Here is an 11316-nt window from a genome sequence, read left to right as displayed (position 1 = left end):
TAATCATTTCCATGCGTATGGTTTACTAAAAAAAATCCTATGTAACTAGCTTTTCATGTAAGAGCCGTCCTTTGTTTTTTTGTGTTAGGAGTGACTTGAGAAACTGCAAATTGCTTCTGGTGTGAGGGAATTGGCCATCTGCAAGGATGTTGCCCAGGGAACACCCGGATGTTTTGACGTTTTACCATACTTGTGGGAGGCTTCTCTCATGTCCCCACATAGGGAGCTAGAGCTGACAGAGGGAACTCATTCGTGCTCTCCCCAGATTCGAACCTGTGACCTGTCGGTCTTCAGTCCTGCTGGCACAAGGCTTTAACCCATTGTGCCACCGCAATTATAAGCCTGGATAAATTGACACAATTACTAACAAAACATCAAGGAAAATTACAGAAAAAATGGATTGGCAACCATTAAAAGAGTATCTGAGTACAGAGAAAAGAGATCTACTTATTTAGCCAGTCCCTCAAATTTGATAGAAACTTGCCTCATGGAGATGCAAAGGGAAATAAGCGAAGCACTTGGACTAAAAGAAATAAAGTCTAAGGAACTTTAAATCCATTAATAATAATCATCATCACTATCATCATCATCACAACAACAACAACAACAACAACAACTTTGTTTTAATACCCCGCCTCCATCTCCTCGAAGGGACTCAGGGTGGCTTACAAAGGGACAAACCCAGAGAGCACAGGGTTAAAACGTAATGCAATAAAATAAAAACCAAACCAAACCAAATAGAAACATATCACAATAAAACGTAAGAAGAATGTAAAACCACAAATCAACCCCCACCTCAGTTTTCCTTACCCTTCTATCTTCTAAATCTCTCCCTCCCTCCCTTTTTCCTTTTCGTCTCACCTTTTCTTTACTCTTTCAATATATAACTACACACCCCATATATATCTACTACTTCCCCTCATTTTCCTAATAAATTCCAAAATCTCCTTCTTAACCACCTCCCCCTAAATCCCATTCCTGATCAATTCCCAACTATCCTAATTTTATGTATTGTAAAGGAAACCTTAATTATTATTTTTTTATAAAGCAACAATTACTTATGAAATGATGAGAAATAAGACAGGGCCCTCCTATGAGGAATGTGCACCCTGTGATGATACAGGCAAAGGAGGAAAAACTTGGAGAGGAAAGAAAATGTACAGTGTTCTGTACAGTTACATGTAGTCAGCAACTACAATGCCTAAATGTCAAGGTCTATTTTCCCCAAACTCCACCAGTGTTCACATCTGGGCATATTGAGGATTCGTGCCACTTTTGGTCCACATCCATCATTGTTTGAGTCCACAGTGCTTTCTGGATGTAGGTGAACTACAACTCCAAAACTCAAGGTCAATACCCACCAAACCCTTCCAGTATTTTCTGTTGGTCATGGGAGTCCTGCGTGCCAAGTTTGGTTCAATTCCTTTGTTGGTGGAGTTCAGAATGTTCTTTGATTGTAGGTGAACTATAAATTCCACCAATTACAACTCTCAAATGACAAATCAATACCCCCAACCCCAGCAGTATTCAAATTTGGGCGTATCAGATATTCGTGCCAAATGTGGTCCAGATCCATAGTTGTTTTGGTCCACAGAGCTCTCTGGAGGTAGGTGAACTACATTTCCCCTAAATCACTGTCAATTCCTCCCAAATCCCTCCAGCATTTGCTGTTGGTCATGGGGGTTCTGTGTGGGAAGTTTGGCCCAATTCTATCGTTGGTGGAGTTCTGAATGCACTTTGATTGTAGGTTAACTATAAATCCCAGCAACTACAACTCCCAAACAACAAAATCAATTCCCATCCCACCAGTGTTCAAATTTGGGCGTATGGGGTGTTTGTGTCAAATTTGGTCCAGAGAATGAAAATACATCATACATATCAGACATTTGCATTACGAATCAAAATAGTAGCAAAATGACAGTTATGAAGTAGCAACAAAAATAATATAGTTAGTGGTCATCACAACATGAGGAACTGTATTAAGGGGTCGTGGCATTAGGAAGGTTGAGAAACGCTGTATTAATGGCTCCATAGAGAATGTAGGTGTTATTTCTTTCCAAATCTATGAATACATACACAAAAAGACGAGAAATGCAACATGTATGTTTGGGGGATAGGAAAGAGAGTTAATATCCTTAATGAGGACACATTTACACGGGCTGTGGCTATAACAGAGTAGGATTTTAGGAGGTATTTGGCAAGAACTTCTTGATGTTTTGGAAGAAAATTCTAGGGCAGCCCCAAACACTTTTATTGCTCTGAGTGACAGCTTTCTCCTAATAAGGCTCTGAAACCACTTACATTTCCATGTGTTCTCCCAGAATTAAATGTTGTGCTGCTGGTAGCTGACAGTATCCTTTTCATGTTTCCCATCCGCAGAAAACTCTTGAAGTTTAAGGGAGGTTTTGATGACATCAAAGACAGCAAGATCACAGCAACGTTTCTGACAAGTGGTGCACCTTTTGAAATGGGAGGGAGATCTACCTGCTGAGGCGCAGGTGTGGGCTGAATATCAAGGGGAAGCAGGGAAGGGGAAGAATCTTAGGCAGTCACGTTTCATGGGAAGTGGTTGTCCCAGTTGAAAAGTATTGGGGGGAAACTTCCTAATGGTAAGAGCCATTTGATGGTGGAATATGCTGCCTCGGAGTGTGGTGGATTCTTCTTTTCTGGAAGTTTTTCAGCAGAAGCTGTATGGCCATCTGTCAGGAGTGCTTTATTTGGGTATTCCTGCAGGGCAGAATGAAGTTGGACTTAATAGCTTTTGTGGCTTTTTCCAAGCCTGTGGTTCTATTTTCTAAACAGCATTGTTGGTATTCTCATGAGGATACACAGTGTAGGGAATTCAGAGCTTTAAAAAAATACTTTTTGAATGACAACACCCAGAAGCCCCCAGCCAGCATAGAGTGGACATACTAGGCTGGTGTATTGAAAGAAATGCCAGCCCAGATTTAGACAGAACACATAAATGTCGGTAATATCTAGTGTTGGTGCTGACGAGGGAAAGGGCCTTCTTGGTGGTGGCTCCCCAACTTTGGAACTCCTTCCTAAGAGAAATTAGGCAAGCCCCCATATTGTCCTCCTTTCACAGGGATTTGAAAACCTGGATGTTTCAGCTTGCATTTGAGAACGCCTAGTCCTTAGTTATAAATGTCCAGTCCTTAGGTTCTTTAATAATATTTTGTTCTCTGCACTTCATCCAATACTCGGCGCTATGATGCGCTGTTTGGACTACCCTACGCCCAGCCCTTTTCTAGCCTGGTCACACCCATTGTACTGCTGGCAATTGATTTTGTCGAATATTGTTTTGATTGTGTTTTAGCACTGCTGTTTTATACTCTTATGTTTTATTTAATTGTGTTTTTATCTGGTTCGTTATATTTAACTATGTTTTTATTATAATTGTGTTCTTGCTTTGAGGGATTGTTTTGTATTTGTGTCTGTGGGCCTTTTGTCCCATATGTAAGCCGCCTCAAGTTCCTTCAGGGAGATGGTGGCGGGGGAGTTATAAGAATAACGTTATTATTATTATTATTCCACACTTGGAATACTGTGTCCAATTCTGGGCACCACAACTGAAGAGAGATATTGACAAGCTGGAATGTGTCCAGAGGAGGGTGACTAAAATGATCAAGGGTCTGGAGAACAAGCCCTATGAGGAGGGGCTTAAAGAGCTTGGCATGTTTAGCCTGAAGAAGAGAAGGCTGAGAGGAGCCATGATAGCCATGTATAAATATGTGAAGGAAAGTCATAAGGAGGAAGAAGCAAATTTGTTTTCTGTCGCCCTGGAGACTAGGACGCAGAGCAATGGCTTCAAACTATATGAAAGGAGATTCCACCTGAACATGAGGAAGAACTTTTGGATTGTGAGAGCTGTTCAGCAATGGTACTCTCTGCCCCGAAGTGTGGTGGGGGCTGCTTCTATGGAGGCTTTTAAACAGAGGCTGGATGGCCATCTGTTGGGGGTGCTTTGAATATGATTTTCCTGCTTCTTGGCAGGGGATTGGACTGGATGGCCCATGAGGTCTCTTCCAACTCTATGATTCTATGATTCGATGATGATGATGACGATGTTAACCTGACATGGGAACTAAATAGCCAGTTTTGATTGACTCAAAGCAATCAACCTATTTTGAGGATATTCTTAATAGGAAAAACTGATAGCAAGAGAGGGTGGATCTCCTCAGTCACTCCCAATCAAGAACCCAAAAGAACAGTATAGTTTTGAGTCAGACAAAGGATGAAAGAACTGATTTTTTTCTCTGCAAGGCTAACATATTGAGATGGTTGCTGTTTCCCTGGAGATAATGAATTGTGGGAGCAGCAGACTAGTGTGAGCTGTCAGAGTGTTTAAGCTGTGCCTCCACCAATTCTCCACCTGCAGATTTGTAAATGAATGCAAATAAATGCCAAGAAATCCTCCGGTAATCTTCTTCCAAAGAAAAGCAAGCCTGGAACTTCTCACTGCCTGGATTAAAGGGATCCACATAACGCTACAACTGTGAATGAGTTGCAATCCAAATGAAATGTGAAGAATGTGAAGCAAGGATTGTTTCCTGTTTCAACCACACTGACGCTGACCCCCTCCCTTTTAAAAATTGCTTATTTGTATGACAATTTCAAAAGAGGAGTTCCTCCGCTAATGTCAGTGCCAACACACATTTTTAAAATCTCCATCTCGTAGGGTGGAGATGTTGAAAGAAAATTTAGGTGATGAACCCCTATAGCTGGTGTCTATGTCTGCATCTTAAATTGCATACTATCATTGGCATCCAGTATTGCACATAGGTTCTAACCTAGATTTATGGATCCCTAACTGCTCCATGTTCAGCTATCCTGGATTTGCACTTTAGTGATGCAATGCCCCAATTTGGCAGAGAAGGCTAAAGACTTTGTAAAGCTATAATTCCCATGATTCCATAGCATTGGGCCATGGCAGTTAAAGTGGCATTGAACTGCATTAATTCTACAGTCAAGCAGAGTGCTTCAGAATGACATAGCCAGCCCCTTCCCAACCCAGAACTGTGGTACAACAAAGAGTTCCTCACTGGATTTTAAAATGGGTGTTAGGGTTCTGTTCCTTAGGTTAGGTTTTTAGTCTCTTTTAAATGTGCTAAGTACTAGTTGAGTTCTGACTAGGCTCAGCTGCCAGCCTTACACTCCCATCTCTAGGTGTACCTTTAGACCAGTGGTTCTCAATCTTCCTAATGCCATGACCCCTTAATCCAGTTCCTCATGCTGTGGTGACCCCAAACCATAGGGCTCCACAACTACCTACAGACCCATCTCTAAGACACCATCATCCTTGAGCTACGAGCTTATTTTCATTGTTACTTCATAACTGTACTTTTGCTACTGCTATTTAATTAATGTTATTATTTTTTAATTTTATATATTCATGGTTTTATATTGTTGTTTATTGATATTGTGGCATTGTGGCCTGTGTTAGCCACCCTGAGTCCCCCCCTCCCGGGGGGGGGGGTTGAGAAGGGCAGGGTAGAAAAGCTGTTAATTATGAATCATAATTTAAATATCTGATATGCAGGATGTATTTTGATTCACTGGACCAAATTTGGCACAAATACCCGATACACCCAAATTTGAATACTGATGGGCTGGGCGGAGGGGTGATTTTGTCATTTGTGAGTTGTAGTTGCTGGGATTTATAGTTCACCTACAATCAAAGAGCATCCTGAACTCCACCAATAGAATGGAACCAAACTTGGCACACAGAACTCCCATAACCAACAGAAAATACTGGAAGGGTTTGGTGGCCATCGATTTTGAGTTGTAGTTCACCTAAATCCAGATGTCACTGTGGACTCAAACAATGATGGATCTGGACCAAACTTGGCATGAATGCTCAGTATGCCTAGATGTGAACACTGGTGGAGTTTGGGGGAAATAGACCTTGACATTTGAGAGTTGTAATTGCTGGGATTTGTAGTTAACCTAAAATCAAAGGGCACTCTGAACCCAGCCCACAATGGATCTGCACCATACTTAGCACACTACCTACAGGGCCAAAATTGAATACTGGTGGGGTTGGGGGGGGGAGGCTGTTTTTGAATTCTGGGCAGGGGCGGCTCAACCCCTTTACGCAAAGTAAGCATTTGCAGTATAGTTGATTTTGCCCAGGGGCGCTCTTGAGGTGCTCTTGGGGGAAAATAGACCTTGACATATGCGAGTTGTAGTTACTGGGATGTATAGTTCACCTACAATCAAAGAGCATTCTGAACTCTACCAATGATGGAATTGAACCAAATATGGCACACAGAACTCCCACGACGAACAGAAAATATATATCAGTGACTGGCTGGGGGGGCGCCAAAGTACTGTTTGCTTACCGTTCAAAATTACCTAGGGCCGCCTCTGATTCTGGGAGTCGTAGTTCACCAACACCAAAAAGTAAGTGAAGGACAGGTGGAGAGATCTTCAGCTTTCTCTGCCAAAGGGGTTCCTAAGACCATCAGAAATTTGTGTTTTCTGGTGGTCTTTGGCAACCTCACTGAAACCTCCTTCATGACGCCCCTAGTGGTCCTGACCTCCAGGTTGAGAAACACTGCTTTGGACAGATTTCAGGTACAAGAATGTATTGTAATACCTGCTGTCAAAGAGCAAGCTCTATTTCCTTTTACATGGAGTACAGTTTGGAAAGTCAGTCTTTTTTTTTTTAATTCACAGTAGATGCCTGCTCAATCTGCCTGCTCTTAAAGTCCAGGGCAATAGCATAAAGCTCTGAGCCAAAAAGGATAAATCAGGTCTTAATACTTTTAACTGAAAGTTATTATCCCATTCATATGGAGATGTCTGTAAAGCCCTTATAATACCTGCCTGTGTGCTCAGGGGATTTCAGTATCAGATTCAGGAAAGAATATGCAATTAGCTTGGCACTGTGAATAGTTAGACTGCCCTTGAGGTTGGCAGGGTTTGAGCCACTCAAAAGAAAAAAGAAGAAGGCTGCAGATCTTTCCTAAGTGCCCAGATTCCCAATATTGCCTTATCTACTCTATAACTGCTGGCAAGAGGGATTCAGGGAGCTATTGTCCAAAAGGGAACTTCTCAAAAATCTATACAGGTTGCATTGTAGTCCTCACCAACATTTGAAAAATAAATCTGATACAAAAGCCAGCAAATGTTGACAACAGTTTACAATTAAAAAAATTGTCTTAATGGCTAACTTACCCCCCTTTTTTGAGGTGAGGCTGTTGTTGTTGTTGTTGTTGTTGTTGTTGTTACCCTGCTTTATCTCCCCTGAAGGGGACTCAAAGCAGCTTAACATGTTGACTTATGTGGAGAGGTGGCTGTCAAGGCAGCGGAAATGGTCAACATTTTCTAATGTTACAACATTAAGCTGTATTTCTGGCATTGCAGAGAGATTGGCTGGTGCCTGCTGGAAGTTTGTGTGCATGCATGTATATGTAAGAAACCAGTATATGCATGTACATGCTTTTGGACTCCTTGGCTTGTAATACTAGTAATATTGCTATGAGCAAGAGGTGGGTTTTCCTAGCATGGCAGTTGCTGAAGACCTTACCCAACAGTAAACTAATAGCAAACTAACAACCAATAGATGAAAAATACTAGAAGATATAATTGTGCAATAGAGAGAAGTATGGTATAAGTGTGAGTGCTGGGCTATCGAAATGGTTCAAATCCCCACTCAACTATGGAAACCAGTCATATTCCCTCAACCTCAGAGGAAGGCAATGACAAATGACCTCCAAACAAATCCTATGATAGATTTGTTTTTAGTTCTACCATAAGTCTGAAATGTCTTGAAGGTACACAACACCAACAGCTGTGCAAATATCTAACGTGCATACCTGTATTCATATTTATAGGTGGTTACATTTGGGAAAGCATGTTGAAAAGGATGAATTATATAGGAAGGATACAGCTAAAGGAGAAATCGCAAAGAAGGGACAATTCTACCTAAGTTCTGTGAAACTCATTTTGATATAGGAATTATGCTTGGCTACAGTAGTGTTGTCTGAGGGTAAGTCTGGCTTTGAAAGCTTAAAATCTCCTTGTAGGAAAGGGGTTTGCAGAATGAAGGATGAACAGTGAAGATTTGTGTCTATTCTGCAAACAACCTTCTAAGCAATGGATTTACTACAAGGGTGGGAATCATATAATATTTCACATCTTGTAGGTCCCAGTAGTCTCGGCCAGCATAGCCAGTGGTTCGGTATGCTAGACTTAGTTTGGAGGGATTTCCAGTACATTTCCACTGGAAACACACTTTCTCCCTCTCTCTCATTTTTAAATTATGTATGTAAAAATATATAAATCTCATATTATCTTTCTTTTTGATCAACTACGGCTGGAATCTCTGTCAAGATTTTTAAGTTCTTCCCTTCACTTTATGAAGATTAGATTGCTGCTCAATCAATGTTAGGGATGTTTCTGTACATGTTTATGTGTAGCACACACCATTTCCCATGCTTACAAGCTCATTTCCAGATAATTACAAGTTTGGCTCCCTCTCAGTTGGATTACTGACGTGTACTCTATGTGGGTTTGCCTTTGGAAACTGCAGCAGGTTCAAAATGTTGTGGCCAGACTATTGACCATAGCTGGTTGCAGGGAACATATAACCCATCTGTTGAAACACCTTCACTGGCTATTGGTTTGTTTTGAAGCAAAATTCAAAGTGCCAGTCCTGATTTTTAAATGGCTAAGTCATAAAGGTCCCAGCACCTATCTGATTTTGGTAAGCTAAACAAGGTCAGCTATAGTTAGTACTTGGGTGGGAGACCACCAACAAGTACGAGATGCTGTAGACGGTATTTTAGAGGAAGGAATTGACAAAAACACTTCAGAGTATTCCTTGCCTAATAAAATGCTATGGAATTAATTGGGTTATCATAAGTTGATAGGTGATTTTGAAGGTACACCCACAAAGACACATGCTTGGTCTGAGGGACTATGCACCGCATCACATGCAATTCCTCTCCCGTCCCCATTTCTCAAATCTTCTAAAACAGTTCCATAATGAAGCATCACAGAGCCTATAAAATGATGCAGATAGACTTCTGCCTGTCCACCATGATGTTTTGTCAGGGAAATGTTTTAGAGGTGTGAAGAAACAGGGGGAAGAGACAGGAGACAAGGAGAAATCATCTTCTGAGCTCATCATTTGTGTGGAAACAAGAGAAAGTGGGGAGGAAACATGTGGGATGGGATCTGTCTAATTTGCTCATGTTGAATCACTTCAGTGACATGATGTAAAGGGCATTTCTATGGGCGGTCTCCTACTAAGCACTGACATTTCTCAACCCCAAATCCTGCTACATGAGCCTCCCAGATTATGGAATTCCTACCCATGTTAAGTTGGCCTCTTCTCTTTTTTCCATTTGCAGCCAGGCAGGGACCTTTTTATTTCGGTAGGCAATTGGCCTATAAAGAGATTTTAATTGGGGTGTGTGATTTTCTCAGATTTTCTCTTTTTAAAAGTTATGTTTTAATTCTTTTATTGTTTTAAACTTGTCTTGTAAAACTGGATAAGTATTTATCCTTTTCTTAACTTTAATATGAACAATGTTTTGTACTATACTGCTGGACTCTGTGTAAGAAGAAAGACAGAAAGAAAGGGCACTTCCAGGCAGGGTCAAAATGCAGGTTAAAAAGTGGGTATTAAAATCCTGGGACTTGGCAGCAATTCCATACACAGACTTGTCAGTTCTGGGAAATGCACCCCCGCTGTCCTAGCACCTTCCTTTGTAGCAGATTTTACAAGTTCATAAGATGGAGGGGGCGATGGGGGACATCCAGTGGAAGTTTTTTGAATTATTATTCTCTTCAAGATGCACCGGACCTCATATGCCCTAATGCGGAGATCTAAATGTACACACAAGCAGATTTCTTATTCTCTCTGTTCACTCAATTCTAAATTCAAGCTCTGTTTAATATTATAAACATTAGAACAAATGAATGGTTTCAAAGAATTCTCGTTGCTTTCCAACTGTCCTTCTACTGAGCCACCTGTCTGTCCGCGGTTCCATTTTTGACAGCCTGATCAGCTGTTTCGGGCTTTTAAAGAGCACACATGCACTAGAGTAGTCAACAAAGAGGGTTCAAAAGTCATGTGCTTTTCATTACTACAGGGATATGCAGTCATGTGAAAATGCACATTTTTGGGGCAGAATCAGAATTTAAGGACCTCTTCACACGGGGCTTTTTAGCCCCATTTTGCCTACTTTAAGTGCAGAAAAGGAGGTCATTTGATAGGGCCTGCTGGGCACCATCAGATGACTCATGGCCGGCCCCACCTACTTTTCCTCCTTTTTTTCTTTCCTTCTCTCCTTCCTGCCTTTTCCTCTTCTTCCCTCTCCCCCTTTTCTTTCCCTTCCCCTTTCTCCCTGTTCTTTCTTCTTTACCTATTCTTGGACTGCAACTCCCAGCAGTCCTCCTTACCAATCTACCTACCTACCTATCTGTATCTAATCTGGAGGATTGCTGGGAGCTGCAGTTGAGGAATAGGAAATTAGAAATATCCAGGGATTGGGATGCTCTCAAAGAAATACAAGTAGAATAAAGCTTTCATCTTGGAAGCAGTGCATTTGGATCATCCTCCTCTCCTAAAGGGCCTGGTGTAGGGGATGCTGGGAGCTGTAGTCCAGAAGAGAGTGTGGATATACTATACCACAAACGGACATTACATTTTTATTTATATAGATTGACATTGAATTGTTGCCTGCTGGTAGCCACCCTGAGTCCCTCTTTGGAGGTTGAGAATAGGACGAGATATAAATGTTCTAAATAAATGAATAAATAAATAAGGAGATTTGCAACAGTTGTTCAGTCAACTAACACATGTTAAAACAATTAATTTTAATTTAATTAAGTTTTAATGGTTTGGTTCTAACTGTAAATTCATTCATGGCTAAAGGTGACGTGTGTGCCTGGAAAAGCTGAAGACTAACAACAGTTTGTTCTACATGAGGTTTATATAGACTCCCTACACAGCAGAATTATAGCAATTTGACAACTACTTTAACTGCTGTGACACTGTCTTAAGGAACTGTAGGATCTGTAGTTTGTTATGGCTACAGAGCTCTATGACAAAGAATGGTAAATATCTCACCAAACTACAAATTCAGTATGTCATCATACTCAGCCATGGCAGTTAAAATATTATAATTATGCAGTGTGGATATGTTTCTGAGTTTCTATAGTTTCTGAGTCTCCTTGGGGAGAGAAAAAGCAGAGTATAAACAAACATAACAATAAATAATAATATTCTGAACTGCTAGTGGTCAGAAACTAAGAATTCCAGCTTAGCCATGTTAAGAAATGTTTAGGAAACCAGAGACT

This window comes from Anolis sagrei, chromosome 4 (genome assembly GCF_037176765.1).
Source record: "Anolis sagrei isolate rAnoSag1 chromosome 4, rAnoSag1.mat, whole genome shotgun sequence".
Taxonomy (NCBI): domain Eukaryota; kingdom Metazoa; phylum Chordata; class Lepidosauria; order Squamata; family Dactyloidae; genus Anolis; species Anolis sagrei.
The sequence above is the reverse complement of the archived record's forward strand: the minus strand, read 5'-3'. Positions refer to the sequence as shown.